This window comes from Phacochoerus africanus, chromosome 2 (genome assembly GCF_016906955.1).
Source record: "Phacochoerus africanus isolate WHEZ1 chromosome 2, ROS_Pafr_v1, whole genome shotgun sequence".
Lineage (NCBI taxonomy): Eukaryota > Metazoa > Chordata > Mammalia > Artiodactyla > Suidae > Phacochoerus > Phacochoerus africanus.
The window spans coordinates 124037419-124064803 of NC_062545.1; the positions used below are offsets into that span (position 1 = coordinate 124037419).

Sequence of the window (27385 nt, forward strand, 5' to 3'; positions counted from 1 at the left end):
TTAACTTTTTTTTTATAGTTACCCTATTTTAACCATTTCTTGGGATCGCCAGTTCCTTGTGTAAACTGGAAGGAAGGAAAATAAGAAATGAGAGAGAGAATGCCAGGTGGCCTGTACCCTTCTATGACTTCTCAGCTGTCCTTGACTGTCGATTGGTAAATATTTTAACCCTGTCTAAGGTTTTGACTCCCCTACCCCCTGTGAAGGATCATTTATTACCACAGACCCAGTAAACAACTAGTTCTGGGCCTCTGGGAATGAAGTAGGGTGACACTGGAGAAGAGAAGGGCAAAACTGTGGAGTTTCTCAGAAAGACCATCAGATAAGTCAGTCAATGCACAAGAGCTGGCTGGAGGCCTTCAACAACCAAACTAATCCTTCTCTTAACAAGGAGAGAGGGCCATTTGCAGAAGTTGAAACAACAGCATATGGGTTAGAAGATAACACCAAAAGGTAAATTGCATGTGATCTGTTGAACAGCAAAATAGTGAGTGGACCCAATCTTCAGGGCAACTGAGTAAGTCCTGTGAATTAACCTGGAGGAAGTCCTGGACGGCCCCAGAAGAGAAGGGCTCCTCTGGAACATACTTGCTATGATCAATTGAGATACGACAGGAGAATCCAATTCAAGTTTTCCTACAGGTTTTGCTTTAAAATCTCAGACCCTCCTGGAGAGTCTCAGTCTTAAGACGCTCAAGTAGAATTCCTTTATTTCTTCAGAAACCAGACTTTGAGAATTTACCAGCCTCAAATGCTAGTGGCCATAAAACTGAGCAACCAGCAAAGTTCCAAGTATGTTTATTTCATCCCCACTACCAATACTTTAGTAATCCTCAAGGTCCATAATGACTCTCCCACTCCCTTCCATTTTTATTTCCACTGCCTCCACTGAGGAATAAATAATAATTACATATACTTTGGAGGATTGCTGATACACTCTTTCTGGAATCTCCCTGTGGAATAAATTTTCTTAGGTTGCTGTGTCATCTTAAAAAATAAATAAGATGTGATTACAACCTGGCATTTCCACAAAGCCAAGGGCTGGACCTACCGCTGCTCCCTTTTATTTGATTTTAGTCTGTGCCTCTAAATGCTAGAAAATCCTGTCACAGATATAAAACATGCTCTCACTTACTTTGTACTACTTTGTACCTCCATTCTGGCATTTTTAATAACACAGAACATATTTTCTGCCCTTTTGGATGGTGCCCAAGCATTCTGACTTGATGTAGATATGTCTAGATCAGGTCTCTTGCAGGAAATGTCTTTCTAATCAGCCATCTTGTCCTGGGCTGAGATCAAGGGAATATGAAAGCTATTAGTAGGAAGAAAATTAGAAATAACAGGCTGAATCAAATATTCTCTGTCTCTTCAAAGAAAGAACTTGAGAAACTAAAGTTTATTTCAAGTACAGGGGATCAATATCAGCTAACTAAAAAGCTTTTTTAACATTATCAAAAGTCAAAACACTAGCATTAATATGGAATATATCAAAGACTGATGATCCATTTTCCTTTATCCACCCTTGAGTTTAAGACAGAGTTTGGGTTTTCTGTTTTGTTTTTTCCTTCCCCTATATTCCTTTCCTGGTGCATGATATGTGCAGAGCCACTCTCACCCCATAACCACCCCCAACTACCTTCTTGGGGCCAGACAGTCACTAAACTGGTATTTCTGAAGTGGGTCTTTAAAAAACTAATTCAAAGAGGAAAAATGAAGTATTAGCATTATGGCTTCTAATAGTTAAGCCCTTCTTGATTCAGGTCACTTTTGGCAATGTGAAAAGTATACTTGTTTTGAAGATTGTTTTGAGGATGCTTGACCTTTTCTTTTAATTATTATTATAGTATAACTGAATTACAGCGTTGTGTCAATTTCCATTATACAGCATAGCGACCTAGTCATACATATACACACATTCTTTTTCTCATACCATCTTCCATCACATTCTACCCCCAGGAGACTGGACACAGTTCCCTGTGCTGTATAGCAAGACCTCATTGCTTATCTACTCTAAGTGCAAAGGTTTGCATCTACCAACCCCAAACTCTTCATCTATCCCACTCCCCATTCCACCCTCCCGCAACCACAAGTGTACTCTCCATGTCTGTGATCTGTTTCTGTTCTGTAGATAGGATCATTTGTGTCATATATTAGATTCCACATAGAAATGATATCATATGGTATTTCTCTTTCTCATTCTTTTTTTTTTAATGAACTTTTAACATTTCTACAATTGGAAACTTTTTTTTTTTTGGTCTTTTTGCTATTTCTTTGGGCCACTCCCGCAGCATATGGAGGTTCCCAGGCTAGGGGTCGAATCGGAGCTGTAGCCCCTGGCCTATGCCAGAGCCACAGCAACACGGGATCTGAGCCGCGTCTGCAACCTACACCACAGCTCACGGCAATGCTGGATTGTTAACGCATTGAGCAAAGGCCGGGACCGAACCCACAACCTCATGGTTCCTAGTCGGATTCGTTAACCATGGCGCCACAACGGGAACTCCTGTCTTTCTCTTTCTGACATGTCATTTAATATGAGAATCTCTTGTTCCATCCATGCTGCTGCAAATGGCGTCATTTTTTTCTTTTTTATGGTTAAGTAGTATTCCATTGTATATATGTACCACATCTTCTTATTCCATTCATCTGTTGATAGACATTTAGGTTGTTTCCATGTCTTGGCTATTGTGAATAGTGCTGCAGTGAACATAGGGGTGCATGTATCTTTTTCAATAAAAGTTTTGTCTGGATATATGCCTAGGAATGGGACTGCTGGATCATATGGTAGTTCTATTTTTAGTTTTCTGAGGACCTGCCACACTATTTTCCATAGTGGTTGTACCAATTTATATTCTCGCCAACAGTGAAGGGGGATGCTTGATCTTGATGATGAAATCTATGGGGAATGAAAGAATGTAAGATAGCCCAATCAATCGTTATCTCTTTCAGTTCACTCAGTTCAATCCAGGGGTGGGAGGAGAAGTCTGATGGAAATAAATAACAGAGAACCCAGGCCAAATGTTGAAGAAAGTATACAAGATTCCTGAGGCAGAAGAAATGAGAAATCTAAATAGCGTGAGAAGAGAGACAATGTTTATAAGAGAGAGGCTTCCAGGTATTTGGAATAGGGAAGTCTACATAAGCAGCCCCTAGAGCTGAGAATGAAGGCCCACTACAACAAAGGAGCTGTGGGACACAATGAGAAGGGAGGATGAGTTCCTCCTTCTTTCACATTTTTGTAATGGAGTCCACTATCTTACTTTCTCATGTGAAGAGGTTACATAGGAACTGAAAGAAAAATGAAACAAATCTAGAAAGACTAGTCAATGCACCTGAGTTGAAAATCACAATGCAAAGTGGTTTACTTTAACTTACTAGACCCACCACCTGCAACACAGCCTTCCTATTTGGATAAAGCAAATATATTGGGTGAAAACATTAATTAATAGTCATGATCAATCAATTCACTTTCAATAGCCAATTTATAATCCTCATATTCAAAATAAACACAAGAGTCATCTTTCTTAGAAGTGAACAAAAGGAAGATGACAAATGAAATGAAGGAAGACAGGAGTTTTGGCATGGTTAGCACTAGAGGGGAAAACTATCATTCCAGAATCCTTGTACCTGAGTTAGGCAAAAATGAATAGAACCAATGCGTTAGCTTTTTTAAAACAATTATTTCAAAGCAAGTATTTCAAAAGTAATTGATGAGGGCCTAGATATGAGGAAAAATGATTATCATTATACCCAGAACACGAAGTCAGTCTGACAGGGGCTGACTAGCATCGTTTTCCAGCTCCTTGGTCAACAGAAAAATTTTCCATTGCCCATTTCAAACCCAAAGCAGGATAATTATCCAAATTTTGTTTTATAACCATAAACTTCTGCCTAACTACTGTCCCATAAATTCACATTCTGTGTCACAAAGTGAAACTCTTCAGGACAGAGAGGAGACAATAGTAAGAATAACACCATCCCAATAGAAAAAGTCAACTTCACATGGAACATTCTCAAGAATTGACCACATACTGGGACACAAAGCTAACCTCGACAAATTTAGGAGCATAGAAATTATCTCAAGTATCTTCTCTGACCACAATGCCATGAAATTAGAAATCAACAATGGGAAAAGAAATGAGAAAAAACCTACTACATAGAGACTAAACGACATGCTACTAAAAAACCAATGGGTCAATGAGGAAATCAAGAAGGAAATTAAAAACTACCTTGAAACAAATGAATGAAGACACAACCGCTCAAAATCTATGGGATGCTGCGAAAGCAGTGCTCAGAGGGAAATTTATAGCAATACAGGCCTTTCTCAAAAAAGAAGAAAGATCCCAAATGGACAACTTAACCCTCCACCTAAACGAACTAGAAAAAGAAGAACAAAAGAGACCTAAAGTCAGCAGAAGGAAGGAAATTATAAAGATCAAAGAAGAAATCAATAAAATAGAGACTCAAAAAACAATAGAGAAAATTAATAAAACTAAGGGATGGTTCTTTGAAAAGGTAAACAAAATTGACACACCCCTGGCCAGACTCACTAAAAAGAGGAGAGAAAGAATCCAAATAACCAAAATTATAAATGAAAAAGGAGAAATCACAACGGATACAGCAGAAATACAAAAAACCATAAGAAAATACTATGAACAACTATATGGCAACAAGTTTGACAATCTGAAAGAAATGGACAATTTTCTAGAATCTTACAGCCTTCCAAAACTGAATCAAGAAGAAACAGACCAACTGAGCAGACCGATCACTAGAAATGAAATTGAAGAAGTCATAAAAACACTCCCCACAAATAAAAGTCCAGGACCAGATGGCTTCACAGGCAAATTCTATCAAACATATAAAGAGGATCTGGTGCCCATCCTCCTTAAACTCTTTCAAAAGGTTGAAGAAGAAGGAATACTCCCAAAGACATTCTATGATGCCACCATCACCCTCATTCCAAAACCAGACAGAGATACCACCAAAAAAGAAAACTATCGGCCAATATCTTTGATGAATATAGATGCAAAAATTCTCAACAAAATCTTAGCCAACCGAATCCAACAACATACCAAAAAAATTACACACCACGACCAAGTAGGGTTCATCCCAGGTTCATAAGGATGGTTCAACATACACAAATCAATCAACATCATACACCACATTAACAAAAGAAAAGTCAAAAATCATATGATCATCTCAATAGACGCAGAAAAAGCATTTGACAAAGTCCAACATCCATTCATGATCAAGACCCCTGCCAAAGTGGGTATAGAGGGAACATTCCTGAACATAATCAAAGCCATTTATGATAAACCCACAGCAAATATAATACTCAATGGGGAAAACTGAAAGCCTTCTCACTCAAATCTGGAACAAGACAGGGATGCCCACTCTCATCACTGCTCTTCAACAGAGTACTGGAAGTCCTCGCCACAGCAATCAGACAAACAAAAGAAATAAAAGGCATCCATATAGGAAGCAAAGAGATAAAACTGACACTGTATGCAGACAACATGATACTATACACAGAAAACCCTAAGGACTCAACCCAAAAACTCCTTGAACTGATTAATAAATTCAGCAAAGTAGCAGGATATAAGATTAACATTCAGAAGTCAGTCGCATTTCTGTATACCAGCAATGAAATATTAGAAAAGGAATACAAAAATACGATACCTTTTAAAATTGCACCTCACAGAATCAAATACCTTGGAATACACCTGACCAAGGAGGTAAAGGACCTATATGCCAAGAACTATAAAACTTTAATCAGGGAAATCAAACAAGATGTAAAGAAATGGAAAGATATTCCATGTTCACGGATTGGGAAAATCAATATTGTAAAAATGGCCATACTACCCAAAGCAATCTACAGATTCAATGCAATCCCTATCAAATTACCCATGACATTTTTCACAGAACTAGAACAAACAAGCCAAACATTTATATGGAACCACAAAAGACCCAGAATCGCCAAAGCAATCCTGAGAAACAAAAACCAAGCAGGAGGCATAACTCTCCCAGACCTCAAGAAATATTACAAAGCCACAGTCATCAAAACAGTGTGGTACTGGTATCAAAACAGACAGACAGACCAATGGAACAGAATAGAGAACCCAGAAATAAACCCTGACACCTATGGTCAATTAATCTTTGACAAGGGAGGCAAGAACATCAAATGGGAAAAAGAAAGTCTATTCAGCAAGCATTGCTGGGAAACCTGGACAGCTGCATGCAAAGCAATGAAACTAGAACACACCCTCACACCATGCACCAAAATAAACCCAAAATGGCTGAAAGGCTTAAATATACAACAGGACACCATCAAACTCCTAGAAGAAAACATAGGCAAAACACTCTCTGACATCAACATCATGAATATTTTCTCAGCTCAGTCTCCCAAAGCAATCGAAATTAGAGCAAAAATAAACCCATGGGACCTCATCAAACTGAAAAGCTTTTGCACAGCAAAGGACACCCAAAAGAAAACAAAAAGACAACTTTCAAAGTGGGAGAAAATAGTTTCAAATGATGCAACCGACAAGGGCTTAATCTCTAGAATATATAAACAACTTATACAACCCAACAGCAAAAAAGCCAATCAACCAATGGAAAAATGGGCAAAAGACCTGAATAGACATTTCTCCACAGAAGATATACAGATGGCCAGCAAACACATGAAAAAATGCTCAACATCGCTGGTTATCAGAGAAATGCAAATCAAAACTACCATGAGATATCACCTCACACCAGTCAGAATGGCCATCATTCATAAATCCACAAATAACAAGTGCTGGAGGGGCTGTGGAGAAAAGGGAACCCTCCTGCACTGTTGGTGGGAATGTAAACTGGTACAACCACTATGGAGAACAGTTTGGAGATACCTTAGAAATCTACACATAGAACTTCCATATGACCCCGCAATCCCACTCTTGGGCATCTATCCGGACAAAACTCTACTTAAAAGAGACACGTGCACCCGCATGTTCATTGCAGCACTATTCACAATAGCCAGGACATGGAAACAACACAAATGTCCATCGACAGATGTTTGGATTCAAAAGAAGTGGTATATATACACAATGGAATACTACTCAGCCATAAAAAAGAATGGCATAATGTCATTTGCAGCAACATGGATGGAACTAGAGAATCTCATACTGAGTGAAATGAGCCAGAAAGACAAAGACAAATACCATATGATATCACTTATAACTGGAATCTAATATCCAGCACAAATGAACATCTCCACAGAAAAGAAAATCATGGACTTGGAGAATAGACTTGTGGCTGCCCAACGAGAGAGGGAGGGAGTGGGAGGGATCAAGAGCTTGGGGTTGTCAGATACAATTTAGAATAGATTTACAAGGAGATTCTGCTGAGTAGCATTGAGAACTATGTCTAGATACTCATATTGCAACAGAAGAAAGGGTGGGGGAAAAATGTTTACATGTAAGGATAACTTGATCCCCATGCTGTACAGTGGGAAAAAATAAAAAATAAAAAATAAATAAAATTGTTCCCCCTGAGAAAAAAAAGAAAAAGAAAAAGAAAAATTCAAGTTTATGTGCCTTACTGATGGTTGGTCAGGGCCATATTGATTTCATTTTGGTAAACACAAATTTGCTGCTTTGTGCTGAACATTGTGCCCAGTTCCATGAGGGACACCGGATCTTCCCTTCAAGAGTTCAGAATCATATTACAGGAATGATGAGGGCATAATGAGAAATAAACACAAATAGCTATCACAGAAGACACAATGTGATAAATATCATTAAAATGACATAGAAAGACATGTATGAAGATAGTTCTTAAAACAAGAAAGTATCGAGCCATCTCATTTTCATTTTCTCAGTGTCTTGTAATATACATGTCTGTGTACATAGAAGAAAACATACATGAGTAATATTGCTGGAGCTTTAAATTTTCTTTTTATATGGTCTTAGATATATAAGAAAATTAATTATTTTAATGGGTAATGAAGTTTTCCCTTAAACTCCATCTCCATGAAGAGAAGCCTAGGATATAAGGAACTTGTACAAATTCATAAGGCTTAGTTTTCACAGCAGTAGTCCACTTCCTCTTCTCTCTCAGTGACATAGCTCCCTCATCCTCTGTCCTCTTCATCTTCACTCATAAGGTCCCTGTTCCATTACAAAGAGATAGATGATGTACCAGATTGAATTATAATTTCAAATTATTATTTTTCCAAAAGAATTCCACCCATCTTTTTCCTAAAGAACGGGATCTAATATGAAGCTACCTTGACCCAGAGCTGTTGGTACTTTGAGGTTCTCACCAGAACTAACCCTGAAAGGTTCAGGAAATGTTCAAATGTCAAGTTGTCTGACAGTGACAGCAATGGAGATTAAGTAAGAGTACTGAATCTTCTCTACCCCACAACAAAAAGTAAGGCTTGGTTTTGGCTTTCCTATGACATGCATTCTAGCATGATAAGCACTTCAAGTTCTCTAGTGAATCACAGTGAGTATGTTTGAGGACATGTATGCATTTATAAAGAGCAAATGTTGTAACTTTAGTCAAGTCCCCTAAAAGCAGAGCCTGAGAAGATTCTTGATCAAGTGACTTATTGGAGGTGTGCTCCCAGGAGGTGGGAAGTGAGAGGAACTAAGGGAAGCAAGAAGAGGTTCCTGAGTGAGGTGGCTTTTGTCTGGCTGAGAGAAAAAGAAGTAGCAGTGAGTTGAGTTACTAGCTTCTGGAGGATAGCTGTCCTGGCTGCTGAAGGGCATCTGTGAAAAGCACCAGCAGTATCCCCTCCTTTTGTTTCTAAAAGACTGAAAGTTTTGGGTAATAGAAAATTACTTTGGGAAGCAGGTATCTTTAAAACTTGGTGGAAGTTGTTAAGCTGTGATTCACATATACAATGAAATATCCTTGAAGAGTAATTGTCTATTAAAGATTTTGCTTGAAAATTATTTGACATTATGTCTCCTCAAAAAGTCTAACATGATTTATAGGCTCTACTAAGGTAATAAATATAACAAATACTCAACTTATCAACATTTTATGTATATATATATATTCTGATATTTTACAGAGGAAAGCATAGAGGCTTTCTGGAATTTACTCATATTGAAACAGATAATATACTTGATTACTGAGAATCAATTATGATAATAGTCTAAAACCCTTTGCAAACACATTACTTTAAAATGTAATATAGTTTTATGGTGATTAATTGATGAAAAAATAGCTGATAGATTAGATAGTTGGCTGTACAAAGAAGAATGGGAAAGAAATATTTCTTTATACTTATATTTGTGTTATTTGTGTTGCATATTATCTTACAAATATCTCATATCAAAAGATGTTTTTGTTTTGTTTAATGCATATCTATAGTGAAACGATGGGTAGTAGGAGAGGAAAGACAGTGAGTTTTGCATGAGTAGGGAAAGCAAACAAAGACCTCTTGGATGGGGAGTGGGTTAAAAGAGAAGTTATTCAGCTGTTCAAGGTAGAAGGCAGCACCTTAGAAAGACTGTGGTCATGGGAATTTCCTTGTGAGGCAGCAGATTAAGGATCCAGTGTTGTCACTGCAGCTGTTCAGTTACTGCTGTGGCACAGGTTGGACCTGTGGCCTGGGAAATCCCATATGCTATGTGTGCGGCAGAAAGAGAAAGAAAGGAAGGAAGGAAGGAAAGAAAGAAGGGAGTGAGGGAGGGAAGGAGGGGAGGGTAAGGGAGGGGAGGGGAGAGGAGGGGAAGGGAGGGAAAGAGGTAAGAGGAGAGGAGAGGAGAGGAGAGAAAGGAGAGGAAAAGAAAGGAAAGGAGGAAGAAAGAAAGGGAGAAAGAAAGAAATGAGAGCGGGAAAGACTGTGTCCTGAGAGGTGAGCAAAGCAAGAGTGTCTCCTTCACAACAGCCTCTGAGCCCAAATCTGCATACATCTCAATCATCTGCTCAAATACTGTGGGCTCTAGTTCTGTGAAGAGATGCCAGAAATGTGGTCATGAAATAGGTGCAGACCCATAACAAGGCAGAATGTTTCCCTACCATACCTCCTACGAAAAGCTCCCTCATGGTTTTGGCCCTGGAGACAGACTGAGTATATCTCTCAAGGCATTGACAATTATAATATGTTTTACAACTACAAGAACTAATATTTTAATGTCAAAATGGGGCACATGGGAGGGGATAGGAGGGGAGAAGGGTCAGTTATGCTCCTCACAACTGCTCTCTGGTTTAGTGAAGATCTCTAGGAAGGGCTCTGGATGTTCAGGCACATGGTGGTATGCTTTTATTAAAAGCACTTAAACAACTTTTAGTTGGCTTTATTACTTTAAAAAATTCTCTCCAGCCAATGTACCCTCTTACTGCTTGCACCTAGGGAAGACTGCTTCCATAGCTCTCCCACCTTCTCTTCTTGGCACACTACTGCTGGGTTCTCATATAGATCTCAAAAATTCACAATAGGGTTATCCTATAAAGTTCTACCATCCTCTAAATTCCTCTCACAGATCTGCCAGTTTACCCACTATTTGAGGAAAGCTGAGAAATCTCATGTCTTCCTGCTTACAGGTGATCCCAGAGAAGTATGGCTAGGAAAGATTAGTCATGGAAGACTTTAACCAAGAAGGCTTTGGTCAAGGTCAACAGAGTCCAAATGAGGCTTTCCCTCAGTAATTATAGTATTCTCTTGATTTGCTATCAGAAAGAGGGAACTAAACACAATAATGGCTGACTTTGATGCATCATATTGACTTGTATGAAGTGCAAATTCCATGTTGACTTTCTCTATTATCCTGAACAAATTACTAAATTTGTATGTACCTCAGGCTCTTCTTCTGAAAAGATGGGTCTATAATGCCTACCCTGTATTTCCCAAAAAGTTGTTATATAACAATATAAAGATGACCAAAGAAGATGTGGGCAATATAGAGCAAGAGTTGGACAGAACATTTCCTGCCTATTACTCATTAAGAAATAGTCTTCATCTGGGCTTCTGGGCCTCCTATTCCAAAAATTAATGAATGACCTCTTACTAAGTTATCATCAACTAAAAAAATTTACACAACCTGAAAGTTGAGCATTATGTTTTATTTGGCAGACATTCTGAGGATTTAAGCCCAGAAGATAGCCTCTTAGGTAACTCTGAGGGACTGCTCCAAAGAGATATGGGAGGAGCCAGGATATACAGGAGTTTTTGTAACAAAAACCAGGTAGTCTGAACAAAACATTACTGTTAATGAAAACCTGACATCTCAGGTTAATAAATATAGCACTTTTCTATGTAAGAGGCTGGGCTCATTGAAATCATTCCTTTGATATGCACTTTGACTATCTAGGGCCAGTATCCTATTCTTTCCTATCCTGAATCCCCTCAGAGTACACCACTGTGTGTGGCTGCAGTGGCTGAGGGCTGGATAGCTGCAACATTTTTGTTTATAGATACATTCTCCATCTACAGTATATTTCACCTGCCCCTGCTGGGTATACTGAGTGTATATTATTATATATTTATTGTCTATTATTGTAGAGACATGGGTTTACTAGCATTTATTTTCTTTGTGCTAAGTGCATTTTGAATTAACAAGGGCCTGAGACCTTGGTAGTCATTATTATTATTATTATTATTTATTTTTTGAAATAAGACATACCTACAAAAAAGTATATAAATCATAAGGGTATAGGTCAATTATTTTTCACAAATTAAGCTTACCCATGTAACCAGCAACCAGATCAAGAAATAAAGCATGAGCAGTACCCTAGAAGCCTTCCCCATGCCCCCTTCCAGTTGCTGCCAACCCTTCCTCCTAACTACACCATAAATTAGTTTTTCTGGTAGCTCTTTTAACAGAATAGACATGCTACTTCCATGTAGTTGCTAATAGCTCCTTCATTTTTGCTATATGAGCTTGTGATGATTTAATAAAGGACAGGGGAAAGGTGGGTAGAGTACAAGGCGGATGCAGAAGACAGGATTTGAAATTATCTTCTCCATAAAATACCATTACTTAAGACCAGTATGTCATTTCTAGCAAGTATATGAACTTGTAATATTTGAGGGAAAGGAAACCTTAATGAAGTATAACTACTGTGTTTTTTTGTCTCGGATAAATTGCAAAATACCATTTAGAGAAATTTTTAAAAAGAAGGAAAGTATTTCTCTGTGGTTTAACTTGGTACTTGTCTATACTTGGAAGAGTTAGACATGTACAGTATAACACTGTCATATTAGTATTTTTTAAGCCCTTTTTACCACAATATTCCCCAAAGTACAAACAGAATTCAAATGCCAGATCTTTCCAAGATCAGCAACATATATTCTGGGTGAGAGGAGAGAGTGGAAGGTAGGAGATGGGGGGAAGGGAGGAGCCAGTGGCTTTGTGCCAACTGCCTCAGGACAGGAAACCTAGTTCCCTTGTCTTCCCCCCTTCCCCCTCCTATCAAATTCTCAACTGCATTCCACTGTCTGACTAGGCTGGCCGCAGCTGTGGTTGTTTCCAAAATGAAGATGGAATCTAGCCACAGTCAGATTTAGTATTATCTAGAACTGCTGTTCCTCTGGGCATTATTTTTAGAAGTATCACATTGCATAGGGGCTTAATTTTTCTAACTGGCTTTTGGAAAATTTTGCAAATACTTTTCCCCCCTAAATATAAAAGACTGACGTAAGAGGCTTCTTGTTCATTGTATTTTTCCTTTGGAATATCCTTATCCCAATGGAAAAGAGAACATGATTGCTTTACCCAGCTATCTGCTTAAAATAATGTCTTTGGGTTTTTTTTCCAGAATGGATAAATTATAATAGCACAATACAGCTGCATATTTAAGCATAAGTCTACAAAAGGGGAGAATGTATGGTGATTTCTTATTACAGTTCTGTTTGATTTAGATCAATCAACATTCTCTAAGAGCTTATGGTGTACCAGGCATGGTGACACAGATGACAAAATGACAAATAAGATTTTGTCCCTGCCCACAGGTGCTCACAGATCAGGGGCACAACAAATGCAAAAACAATAATTAAAACATACAACAATTACTTGTTATAATAAAAGTACCGTGTATAATGTTTTGCAGATTAAGAAAATATTAACTTTCACAGAATATATGGTCTGGGAGGAAGTCACAGAGGAGGTGTTACTGTATAATTGATGAACAAAGATAAGGACCAGGGAGCTTTTGACAAAATTCAACACCCATTTCTGGTAAAAACTGTCCAGAAATTGTGCATAGAAGAAACCTACCTCAACATAATAAAAGCCATATATGACAAACCCACAGCTAACATCATTCTCAATGGTGAAAAACCAAAAACATTTCTACTAAGATCAGGAATAAGATAAGGATGTCCACTTTCACCACTACTATTCAACATAGTTTTGGAAGTCCTAGCAACAGCAATCAAAGAAGGAAAAGAAATAAAAGGAATCCAAATTAGAAAGGAAGTAAAACCATCACTGTTTGAAAATGACATGATACAATACCTAGAAAATCTTAAAGACACTACCAGAAAACTGTTAGAACTCATTAATGAATTTGGCAAAGTTGCAAGATACAAAAAATTAATACACAGAAATTGACTGCATTTCTATATACTAAACAATGAAAGGTCAGAAAGGAAAATCAGAGAAACCATCCCATTTACCACCATATCAAAAAGGATAAAGTACCTAGGAATAAACCTAACTCAATGGATGAAAGACCTATATTCTGAAAACTATAAGACTTTGATGAAAGAAATCAAAGATGACCTAAACAGATGTGTTGCGAGACATATTTTTATAATATTTTCTTAGCCTCTTTGCTGAAAACTCCATCATATCCTTCCTTACTTTGTCCCATCTTCCTGCTTGAGAAACAGTCACCGGTGATGGTAAATGACTTGAGGATTCTCTGAAATGTTATGCATAGATAGCTAACTCAAATGCTAATGATTCTTAAATGTCTATAGTTTAGAGTAAAAGTTTAACCATTTACCAGCTAAGTGACTTTTAAAATAATAAAAAAACCCTATATCCTGCACCTACAACCCCCTTTTTGCTTGAAGTAATCCTCAAGAGCACAATAAAAGCAGTGTGGTTTCTTGAGGCAGGGCTCTTGGTCCCTGAGACCTTGAGTCCCCCAGTTCCCACCTTTACTTAAGATAAATGTTTCTGTGTCTTGTTTTACGTTAACTTTTTTTCCTTAAGTTCTATAGCACCCATTCTTCAGCCCCATCCTGCTGAACTGGTCTTGGCACAGATGGAAAGATATACCACACTCTTGGATTGGAAGAATCAATACTCTCAAAATGACTATACTACCCAAGGCAATCTACAGGTTCAATGAAATTCCTATCAAATTACTGAGGACATCCTTCATAGAACTAAAACAGAATATTTTAAAATTTGTATAGAAATACCAAAGACCCCAAATAGACAAAGCAATATTGAAAAAGAAAAATGGAAATAGAGGAATCGGGCTCCCTAACTTCAGACAATACTATAAAGCTACAGTTATCAAAATAATATGGTACTGGTACAAAAACAGAAATGGAGATCAATGCAACAGGATAGAAAGCCCAGAAATAAACCCAAGCATTTATGGTCAACTAATCTCTGACAAAGGAGGCAAGAATATACAGTGGAAGAAAGATAATCTCTTCAATAAGTGGTGCTGGGAAAACTGGAAAGCTATATATAAAAGAATGAAATTAGAAAACTCTTTAACACCATTCACAAAAATAAACTCAAAATGGATTAAAGAACTAAATGTAGGGCCATATACTATAAAACTCCTAGAGAAAAACATAAATCACAGCAATGGCTTGTTTGGTCTGCCTCCTAGAATAAGGTCAATAAAAACAAAAACCAATGGGGCCTCGTTAAACTCAAAAGCTTTTGAACAGCAAAGGAAACCATTTTTTAAAAATGAAAAGACAACTCATAGAATGAGAGAAAATCTTTGCAAATGATGCAACAGACAAGGGCCTAATCTGAAAAATATACAAACAACTCATACAGCTCAACAACAAAAAAACAAACAACTCAATCTAGAAATGGGCAGAAGAATTGAATAGCCATTTCTCCAAAGAAGACATGTGAATAGCCAACAAGCACATGAAAAAATGCTCAACATCACTAATTATTAGAGAAATGCAAATCAAAACTACAATGAGGTACCACCTCACACTGGTCAGAATTGCCATCATTAATAAGTCAACAAATAACAAATGCTGGAGAGAGTGTAGAGAAAAGAATACCCTCCATCACTGTTGGTGTGAATGTAAATTGGTACAACAACTATAGAAAACAGTATGGAGATACCTTAGAAAGCTATATATAGAACTACCATATGATCTAGCAATCCCAATCCTGGGACTATATCTGGAAAAAACATCCATTCAAATAGATACATGTACCCCTCTGTTAATGACAGCACTATTCACAATAGCCAAGATATAGAAACAACCTAAATGTTCATCAACAGATGAATGGATTAAAAAGGTGTGGTACATCTATATAATGGAATACTGCTCAGCCATAAAAAAGGAAAAAATAATGCCATTTGCAGCAACATAGGTGGAACTAAAGATTCTCATACTGAGTGAAGTAAGCCAGAAAGACAAATACCATATGATATCACTTACTTGTGGAATCCAAAATATAACACAGATGACCCTATCTACAAAACAGAAACAGATCACAGCCAAGGAGAGCAGACTTGTGGTTGCCAGGAAGGAGTGGGAAAGGAGTGGGATCAAAAGGGACTTTGGGGTTGATGAATACAAAGTGTTACATTTGGGATAGATGGTCAATGGGGACCTACTGTAGAGCACAAAGAACTGTGTGTGACTGGTTGCTTTGCTGTACAACAGAAATTGAAGAAACATAGTAAATAACTATAATTTAATTTTTAAAATATCATGAAAATAAAAAAGAATATGATTTAAGTGTTACTGAGCTCCAAAGGAGTGGTGTGTGGGTGTGTGTGTGAGAGCGAGAGAGAGAGTATTAAGTAGGTAGTATTATGTAGGTAAAAAACTTTAAAAAATTAAAAAATAAACTTTCCAAAATGGAGAATTCTAGGCCTGCATGGTTTCATTGGTTAATTCTACCAAGCATTTAAGAAAGAAGGAATACAAATATAAATAAGCTCTTCCATAAAACACAAGAGGAGGAAACACTTCCCAACTCATTTTAGGAAGACAGTATTACCCTGATACTTAAACTAGAGGAAGACAGAACAAAAAAAACTATAGATCGATATGCTGCACAAACAGAAATGCAAAAATTCTCAACCAAATTTCAGCAAATGAGATATAACAATATATAAACAGCATAATACATCACAACCACATGGAGGAGTCTGTCCCTGGAATGCAAGGCCAGTCTAACATTAGAAAATACAATTAGAAAAATGTATTTCACTTTTTCAACAGATTAAAGAAAAACTTTATAAATCCAAAAAAAGAAAAGCATTTGATAAAATTCAAATTTCATTCATTATTTACAAAACTCAGCAAACTATGAACAGAAGAAAACTCACTAACTTCAGAAAGGGTGACCTGTGCACATATGCACACACATGAGCATATATGACCTAAAGCTAACATCATACTTTCATGATGAAGGTCTGAATTCTTTACCCCAAAGACTGGGAACAAAGAAAGAATGTCTGTTCCCATACTACCTTGTAATATTATCTTGGGGTCCTGGCCAATTCAATTGGGCAAGGAAATAAATAAATAAATAAATAAATGACATACTTACTGAGAAGGAAAAAAACTTGCCTCTATTCATAAATGATAGAGCTGTTTATGTAGATGCCTAAGAAACCTAAAAAAAAAAAATTGTGAATTTAGCAAATTCACAGGTTACAAGGCCAATATACAAAAATAAATCACATTTCTAAACACTAGCAATGAACAACTGAAAATCAAAAATTTAAAAAACAATCACCAGTCTAGTGGATATATCTGGCATATAGGGGATGCTCAGTAAATATTTGTTGAGTGGGTATTCAATTTGGCTTTCAAATGTACTGTATTTTTGATTTTCAATAAACTTACATTTCAAAATATGTTATTCTGGTGTTATGGTCTGATACCCTCAAAAGTATAACAATCACTTATGGACAGTAAGTAATAGCTGAGAATAAGTGAGACAGCTAGAAGCAGGCTTAAGACATTACAATGAATAAGCTACCTTAAGAAAGATTAAATTCCCTTGCTGTGATATTTAAATGGGCATTGTATTCTTCTTGGAAGATAAGCTTCTAGTAGAATGATAGTTTCCCATAATATGCTCTATATACTTGGGTCAATTAACATGTATCAGAAAAAATGAAAAACTGTATTCTATTTGCATAATCTTCACTATCTTAACTTCACTGGGTTTATTCACATTTCAACTCAAATGTGGATGAAAAATTCTCAAGATGAATGTTGCTGATAATAGCAGGAGATCAGGTTCTCAAATATTAGCATTATACATCCATTCCAACCCCTAATTTAGAATGAGAAACCACAGTATTTCTCATCATACAGGAATACATCTTTTGTGAAGAAAACATATTTATTGGTTATTTATTATTAATTCTACTTTTGCATTATTATATTCATAAAGCTGCATTTCTTTCTAATAGCTATAGCATATGTTCTACTTCAGTGGGTGAAACAGAGAAGGTTTGCCAGGTTTAAGGTCTTTCTTTGAGTCACCAGCAGGCAAACATTGTTTATTTTAAAGCACTCAGTAATAAAACTATTTGTATCCAACTTTTTAAGCAGACAAATGGGCTGTAAATCTATAAATGAAAAAAATGAAACAAGAGCTTTAAAAGAATGCTAGGTAGGAGATCCTTGGTGATGCAATAGGTTAAGGATCTGGCTTTGTCACTGCAGTAGCTCAGGTCACTGCTGTGGCACGGGTTTGATCTCTGGCCGTGGGCGCAGCAGAAAAAAAAAAATGCTAAGTATGTAACTAGCTCACCTCCTGACATAGAGAAAACTCTACTTTACATATAAATGTAGTTAAAACAAAATTTGTTTTATAGCAACACAAATACTTATTTGGCCATTGGCTTATAGTCAGAAGATTAGTTGCACCATTGCCTAGATCTGGATAAAACACTGTATGTCATTATTCTTAGGTTGATTGGGAAATTTTAACTAGAAATAAGGAGGACAGTCAGTGACTCACTTTGAAATCACCATAGAAAAGCCTTAATTATTTCAAAATGTTTATTCCCTTTATCAAATGACTTTAAATTAACACTGTCATTGTCCCATAGATAAAACTGCTGTTATAGTGATGAATTGTTTGGAAGCATTTGAGCATTGAGAAAGTAAATTAATATCAATAAGCTTGAGGGGTTTTTTGGTTGTCTTCTTGTCTTTTAGCCTTTCCTAGGTTCCCAGGCTAGGGGTCTACTCGGAGCTACAGCTGCCGGCCTATGCCACAGCCACAACAATGCCAGAGACGAGCTGCATCTGCGACTTACACCACAGCTCACGGCAACGCCGGATCCTTAACCCACTGAGCAAGGCCAGGAATCGAACCCTCAACCTCATGATTCCTAGTTGGATTCGTTAACCACTGAGCCACAATGGGAACTCCAGCTTGAGTTTTTTTAATCAGAAAGACTTAAGATTTAGACCCAAGTTCTCTCACCTGTTTCCTATGTGACCTGTACTAAATTATTTAACCTCTTTGAGGTTTGGTTGTTTTCTCTAATCTTAAAATGAAAATAATACAAAACATTTGGATGTTGAGAAAATTAAAAGAGATAGTATGTAAAATTATGGGTTCATGATCTCTCATTAGATGGCAGTTTTTATTATTATTTAATTTAATAATTACATAAGCCCACATATTTTAGATAGTTCACACAATTTACCCTTGGATACTTTTGTCTAGTAAGCTTCATCATGTCAGGGGAGGATCAAGGGTTGCAGAACAATTTTAACGAATCTTAGGAAGATCTTTGGAGATTGTCTATAGCATACACAGCTGGCTGTCTACTCTAGTGGCTTTCAAACTCTTTGACTTTGACCTATACTAAGAAATTCATTTTCACATCATGACTGAATATACACACGCATAACTCAAACATAAATTTCACAAATCATGTTAATACCTACTAAATATGATGAGTTTGTTTATTTATTTATTTATTTATCTTTTTAGGGCCACTCCCATAGCATGTGGAGGTTCCCAGGCTAGGGGTTGAATTGAAGCTATAGCCGCTGGCCTATATCCCAGCTCATGGCAACGCCAGATCCTTAACCCACTGAGCAAGGCCAGGGAATGAACATGTGTTCTCACACGGATATTAGTCAGATTCATTTCCACTGAGAAGTGATGGGAACTCCTGAGGAGCTTATTTTTTCTATTTTATTCCATTTTATTTAATTTTTTAAAAAACTGATTAACTCCATTAAATTGATTTCATGATCCCAAAATGGGTTGTGGCCTAAAATTTGAAAAATATTAGTCTATCTATCCAATATCCATCCCCTTCATTCTTCCCTCTTTGGTTTAAAACTTCATTCAGAAGTGACTTCAGGAGTTCCTGTAGTGGCGCAGTGGTTAACGAATCCGACTAGGAACCTATGAGGTTGCGGGTTCGAGCCCTGCCCTTGTCAGTGGGTTAACGATCCGGCGTTGGCGTGAGCTGTGGTGTAGGTTGCAGACGCGGCTCGGATCCCACGTTGCTGTGGCTCTGGCGTAGGCCAGTGGCTACAGCTCCGATTCGACCCCTAGCCTGGGAACCTCCATATGCCACGGGTGCGGCCCAAAGAAATAGCAAAAAGACAAAAAAAAAAGTGACTTCATTCAGATAATATACCCTTTCATGGAAGTCAGTATAGTTTACAGGCAGATACTGATTGGGCTGCTCATGTCAATGATTAGTTTGGATGCATATGTAATACAGTTCTGACCAATGTAAGAAGAGTTTATCTCTTTGGTTTCTTGCATGAGTCCCAATCATGAGGGTTCCACTCTTAGGACCTAATCATCTCCCTGAGGCCCCACATCCCAACATCATCACACTGGAGGGTTAGGATTTCAGCACATGAATTTGAGGGGGGTGGGGTAAGGGACAGAAACATTCAATCCATTGCACAAAGGGGGGGGGTCTTAATACAGGGAGGTGGAAGAATGGATAAACTCTTTATCCAATGCATTGCCTCTAAAGGACTCTGGTTATCATTTAATTAAAGTCAACTGTCTATCAATCCATAATTAAAATCTTTTCTATGGAATGATATACAACTATGCCATGTTTTTTAGAAAGCTAAAGTCTTAAATACCAAATATTTCTTGTTATTTCTAATGTATGGATATAAAAAGGTGTTTTTCAGCAATTTGCAAAATCACTTCAACAAGCAATATGCTACTCATTATTCTTAAAGTGAACATTAAATGCAAAGACCACATGACAGTGACCTTGGAGAAAAAAAGCAATGATTGATTAGTAAACATTCTTTTTTATTATTATTATAGTAAAGTCTGTCAAGGATGGCTACCTTCATACACATTAGAATCACTGACCAGGCAATGAAAAAAATTCAGTCAACTACCTGGTTGCTTAATATAGACGTTACATAGTATCCAGTTCAATTATTTTCTATAGCTGTTTCAAGTGATGTTAGTTTTGGAAAACACTTAAGTTAAAAATGTTTTCCAAATTACAGTCTGGACATCCCAATTTATTTTCACAATAGGAGTTAAGAAGCTATTCCAAAAGTGTATTAACTTTACTTCTCAGATGAAATCAATGTACAGAGATATTTAAAGGTGGAAAGTGATAGGTGGGTTTGCCGTTGCGGCTGCATTCATCTGGCTAAGCTAAGCAAGAAAGTGCAAAAAGGTCTCTCTCACTTGTCTGGGGCTTTGGTGTTACTGACTGGGGTGCTTCAGTTATTCCATATGCAGCCTTTCTTCCCATGTAGTGCTTCCAAGGATCTGCCACATTTATAAAGGGATAGCTTGGACTTCTTAAGATAACCATGTTCCAGCTTTAAATTTCTCTGTCCATTGATTTTGTCTGAGAAGTAAACTTAATAAATTTTTGGAACAGCTTCTTAACTCCTACTGTGAAAATAAATTGAAGTGTCCCAACTTAAATTTGAAAGACATTTTTAACTTTATAAAAGTATTTTCCAAAAGTAACAAAGACTTGTTTTTAAAATACAAAAAAAAAAAATGTTCTCAGAGAAATGTATATTTAAAGAAGAAAAAGGAATTTTCTGCCTTAAGATTATAAAATATCAGGCCACTTGGTTCAATGTATTTTCTTCCCTTCTTTCCTTCTTTCTTTCTTTCTTTCCTTCCTTCCTTCCTTCCTCCCTCCCTCCTTCCATCCTTCTGGACAAAGCGCTTTAAAATCAGAATTTATTGTGTGCTAAATTATTAAAAGTTTCTCTAGAGTTTCCTAAAGTGTTGGTGAAATATTTGCTTGAGAACTGGAAGGAAAAAAGATTACAATAGCAAATATTTAATAATATAATCACTGTGAAAAAAATCTTCTACACAAAGTGATTAAAAGATTAGATAAACATCTCTGAAAGTTAAAGAAATCTACAATTTAAAAAATTCCATTATATTTATAATCCATTATACTTAGATTTTTAAAAGCCTTGAAGGAAACAAAACAATTCTTCTCAGAGTCATGGTCTTTATAAAATTTCAAATTATGCAATCAATTAAAAAAAGTCAGCAGAGTTAGAAAACGAGTATATTTGCAGGATTGCCAAGATATATATTTGTTAAAAGAAACCATTTCCCATAATAATAAGATTGTAAACATTGTTATTGGTGTTCAAGAATAAATAAGATATTCTGTTATATGTATTTGAGTTTGTTTTCTGGGAAGCAGAAAACAAATTGGAATTAATGCTTTCATATTGGACAAACATAAATTATTTGTTAAACTAATAAATAATTAGCTTTCACTTTAAAAATTTAACCAAAACTTCCACTCCCATTCTTTTCTGCTTTAGAAATTAACAGATTTTTCTTAAATGTTCATGTATACTTGATACGATTTTACTGTGTTATAATAATATAAATACATTTAATAACAAAATATGTATTATCTCTAAATTTAACTTATATTCATATTTTAAAATGTAGTATTTCATGGACCCATATGTTCATAGTAGCACTATTCACAATAGCCAAGACATGGAAACAACCTAAATGTCCATCAACAGATGAATGCAATAAGAAGACATGGTACATATATACAATTGAGTATTACTCAGCCATAAAAAAAGAACAAAATAATGCCATTTGCAGCAACATAGATGGAACGAGAGATTCTCATACTAAGTGAAGTAGGTCAGAATTAGAAAGACAAATAACATACAATATCACTTCTATGTGGAATCTAAAATATGGTACAAATGATCCTATCTACAAAACAGAAACAAACTCACAGACATACAAAAAGACTTGTGGTTGGCAAAGGGGAAGGAGAGCGAGTGGGATGGACTGGGAGTTTGGGGTTACTAGATGCAAACTATTACATTTAGAATGGATAAGCAATGAGGTCCTACTGTAACCACAGGGAACTATATCCAATCTCTTGGAATAGAACATGATGGGAGATAGTATGAGGAAAAGAATGTATGTGTATATGTATATGTATATGTATATATATGTATGTATGACTGGGTCACTTTGCTGTACAAGAGAAATTAGCACAACATTGTAAATCAACTATAATTTTTAAAAAGTAAATATAAAATAAAATAACATAGTATTAACTTTTCAAAAATTTTTTATGATGAATCTAGAGAGGAAAGTAAAATAGGTAGATGTCATATCCTCCTATAAACTTACAGAACATCTAGAACAGTCTCTGAAGTATTCTCTACCATTTTTAATTCCTAACTTTACCAGCCAGAAAAATTTAACTAAGATAGAAAGTGCCAAAAGTAAAACATGGTCTCAGAGTTATGATAATGATAAGTCAGAAGTTGTAAGACCCTTTAAAAGATTTTAAAATGATGTCAAGCAATGCTTCATAGGCCCTGAAGGATGAGAGAATAAATACTATTGGTATTTTTTACAGTACCTAGATTCTCAGCCCAAGACAGAAGGAGTCTGCCTAGAAGAGATATATAGAAGTGGCTTTTGCCTAATGGGGTGGACTGATTTGCTAAATAAGACTCAAACAGGCTTAAAGAAAATCATATTGATAAAGATACCATCAGCCAATTAAAAGAGACAAGCAATTCAAAAGTAAAAGCCTAGTCCCCCAATTCTCTTACAGGTCTTTTCTTTTCTTTTTTTTCAAGTCTCTTTCTTTTAACCCTCCTCTATAAGCAAAAAGATTGCTGTATCAATTATCTATTGCTACATTAAAAAAAAATCCCTAAACTTAATGGCTTAAAACAATGATTTTTAAATTTCTCATGTTTCTGTGCATTGACTGGTTTTGCATCTGTTCTAACTGGTGTCAGCTGCAATCACTCACATGGCTGCATTCAGATGGTAACTAAGCTGAACTAGAAGGGTAAGAAGACCCCTCTTAACTATCTGGAGCCTTGAAAATGAAATTGACTGGGGCATCTTGTTTCTTCCCTATATGATCTTTTTCTTCATGTGATGTCTATAGGGATTCTCCATGTGGTCCTCCTCTCCAGCAGGATAATCTGGAATTCTAACATGAAAGCTCAGGAATCCAAGAGCGTGAAAATGGAAACTCTCAGGGCTTACTTTCACCACATTTTATTGGTCAAAGTTCTGAAACCGATCAGAGCCCTGAGGAGTTCCTGGGTACAAAAGTCTTTTTGCGTCCCCTATTTCTTGTTTTTAGGAAATGGGCCTCATTCAGCCTCCATGGCCTTCCCTGAGTTTCAAGGGGCAGGTTCAGACAGTTGCTGTTCAGGGAAGGGAGGAGATGCAGAGACAGGGAGGAAGAGTCAATGAATAATAGGGCAGCCTTGGGGCAGGATCCTGGTTCCCCTTCAAGGGATACACATAATGACATAGGCATCTTATAGACCTAAGAGAAAAGTTATAGTCCTTATGCTTCTTTCAGAAATGAATACTTTAAAACTGAATAGCTTGCAGCCCTTCCTTGTTCTTCTCCCTTGTTTGATTGCACTCTAAGCACAATCACCTGTAAACTGAAGATTAGGCACCCTGAGCACAACTTTCTGTGGGTTAAAGATTATTAGCACATGATGTTTTTCAAGAAGTTTCATTTGTTCTAATCTCTGATCAATATACCCTTTTTGCAAAAATTGTTATTTCAGGCAATAATCCAGAAGATCACCCTCAGGATCACATGGAGAACTCCTGAAGCCAGTTTCGATGACTGAGATTCCCCCCAAAAAGAAGAATTATCTGCCCCAAACCTGATTCTTACCTGAAACTCTGTTTTTTTCCTTTTAGATTATAAAACTCCCTGCAATTCTTTCCCAAAGGAAAGGCACAGTCTTTAAGGCATGAGTCTGCTGTGGCCTCCTTTGCTTGGCAAAGCAATAAAAGCTATTTTTTTTTTCTCCTTCACCCAAAACCATCTCCACATTTGCATTCAGCATCAGTGGACAGAGGCCAAGTTTCTGCAACAGTTCAAGGCCAGCCTCGACTGAAGGGGAAGGAAAACGGACTCCATTCCTTGAAGGGAAGAGTGGCATGCTTGTACAGGGAGGGGAAGAATTATCACAGGGCCATCTTTGATGACTATCATGGTCCATTCTCCGGCCACAATTCTTGTCCCGCCTATATGCAAAACTGACTCACCTTGTGCCCTAAAAGTTTCATCTCATGATTACATCAGTTTAAGTTCAGTATCATCACCCACATCAGGTCCAGAACATGGAGAAAACCTCAGGTACGGTTACTTGGGACTGGCTTCTCTCCGTCCAAGTTTTCTAGGATAGAAAAACCACAAGACACTTGCAGTCAAAAAGGGATTCAGGGAAACAGCAGACACAAAACTAAAATCATTGTAAGGGCCCCTACACTGAAGGCAAGGGATAGTCTTTGATTGTGGTTCAGTTCATCCCTCTGGTGATGATTTCCTAATCCATTCCTCATCTTGCTTCTTGGCTCCTCCCTCTGGAATTATGACTCAGCTCACCAGTCATTCTTCTTTTCCCTAAGAAATGACAAGGACTGGGTGGGAAATATTTCCTCTAAATTCTTATTTTAAATCAAATAGTTCCTTCTATAGGTCATTTGTCCCTTCTTGTACATTATCATCAGTAGTTATAAAAAGTCACTTGGTACTTTCACTACTCTGCCTGGAAACCTCCTTGAGACCAATAAACTCAAAAGAGATCTATAAACCCATTTTCTATCTTTATGTGATGGCAGGCAAAAGTAGGCCAAGCATTCTGTTACCATATAACTCAGGTCCTACATTTTCCAGCATTTAATAATTGCCTTTCTACCCTCTACTAAGAGTTTGTTCACTAGTCTTCAAGCTTTGGTAAATAGCCTCCCAACCATTTGTATTATTTTTTTCTCCTGTTTGTGTAACATATCACTAAACCAAGCAGGCTTAACACAAATTTATTATGATATAGGTCTATAGGTTAGAAACAAACACTGAACTGATCTCACAGGAACAAAATCAAGATGTTTGCTGAATGGCATTCCTCTCTGGAGGGTCTGGAGAGGAATCTGTTTCATTTCCTCTTCTGGCTTCCACAGGCTGCACACATTCCCTGGCTTGTGGTTCCTCTCATCCCTCTGCAAAGCCAGCAACAGTGGGTCTAGTCCTCATTTCACATCACTCTGACCTCCTCTTATGTAGCCCTCTTCCACTTTCAGGACACTTGTGTTTATATTCAGCCCATCTAGATAATCTGAGATATTCTCCACACCTAAGGATCCTTAATCACATCTGTAAAAGTCCCTTTGACCAGGTAAGGTGACACATTCATAGGTTCTGGGGATTAGGCTATGGACATCTCAGGGTGGGGGAGCATTAATCTTTCTACCACACCATCCCTCTGTCCTCCACTAATAGTCTACTTGCCACTCCTCCAGTCTCCACCAGCTACCCAACCTAAAAGCCAGTGCCTTAGGTTTTGGCATTTTATGTAACATGCCATCCCAGATACCAATTTCTGTATATGTTGCTGAATACAAGCACCCCCAAAATTGTATAGTTTTAAAATAATAATCATCACAGGAGTTCCCGTTATGGCTCAGTGGAAATGAATCTGGCTAGTATCCACAAGGACATAGGTTTGATCCCTGGCCTCGCTCAGTGGGTGAAGGACCTGGCATTGCTGTGAGGTAGATAGAAGACTCAGCTCAGATCTTGCCTTGCTGTGGCTGTGGCTGTGGCTACAGTTCTGATTCAACCCCTAGCCTGGGATCCTCCATATGCCACCAGTGTGGCCCTAAAAAGGTAAATCATCATCATCATCATTGTGTATTATTTCTCACAGCTCTCTGCTTAGATAGTGTTGCTCTCCATGTGTGCTGGGGTCACTCCTGCAGCTACATTCAGCTGATCTCACTCACTTGCTAGATGTGGGAAGGACAGGATCTGAAGCAAAGTGGCTCTCTGCAGTTGAGCCAGACTCCGAAGGAGCTGACAGCTGGAGGTTGCTGACCTCATTCCTTGCAGCTGGGCAGCAAGTGCTTTCTCAAATGCATATCTGGGCAGCCTCTATCTTTGCTTACCACAATGCACCCCCTTGCTCCACCTAAGTAGATTTCTCCATGTATATATCTAGGGAGCAGCTTCTACGAGAATGAAGAGGTCTCTTTTTCTGAGGGGAACTTAGAAAATAGAGGTTAGTGGGACAAACTGCAGACCCTACTGCTGTTCTAAAGCTGGGGAATACAATCAATCCTCATCATCTCCCCCTCTTCTATCAATTCTAGATTTCCCTCACCCTCCACTACTACCTCCATTGCCTCCACTGCTGTGGTTGGCTTACCTGGTGTTGTGACCCAGATCCTCATTCTTGGAGGGGCCTGAGTTTCTGCCATCATGCATTCTTCAGAACAGACTTGTTATACCTACTCATTATAGTCACAGTTTAGGGAGTGTATCACATAGGTTCCACACTTACTCCTTTCCACCCCAGTAGTGAGTGTAAGAGTCAATATCCCAGGCAAGAAGGTGACTCGCTTTCTTACTTGGTGGTCTTTGGGTACAAAGAAACTAGAGTACCTAGATAACAGCTGCAGCTTATATTTCAATGAGATTTTTGCTACATTCCTTAGGAAAAGTATGTCCCCTTTAGGAAGTAACATGAAGAGTTCAGAGCTGTGGAGAAAGGAAGCACAAGTAGCATCCTAAGGGTCATCAGAAGTGATTGTGGAGGACACTTCTGCTTCCACTCTTGGATTCTAGACTTGTACTTTTTGTATTGAGGCACAGTCTTTGAGCCAGTGAACATAACACATCTTGGGAGTATGGCACCCCACCCTTTCAGAGTATCACCTCTGCA

The 27385-nt window shown here is 37.5% G+C and overlaps 1 long non-coding RNA gene across 1 annotated transcript; it reads right to left on the reverse strand.

Moving 5' to 3' along the window:
- On the reverse strand, nt 1-26099 carry LOC125121169 (uncharacterized). Its single transcript, XR_007133392.1, has 5 exons — nt 24933-26099; nt 24711-24841; nt 16722-16787; nt 1136-1292; nt 1-65 (listed from the first exon to the last, which is right to left on the reverse strand). It is a non-coding gene; the product is annotated as an uncharacterized LOC125121169 (long non-coding RNA).
- Between the last annotated feature and the right edge of the window lie 1286 nt (nt 26100-27385).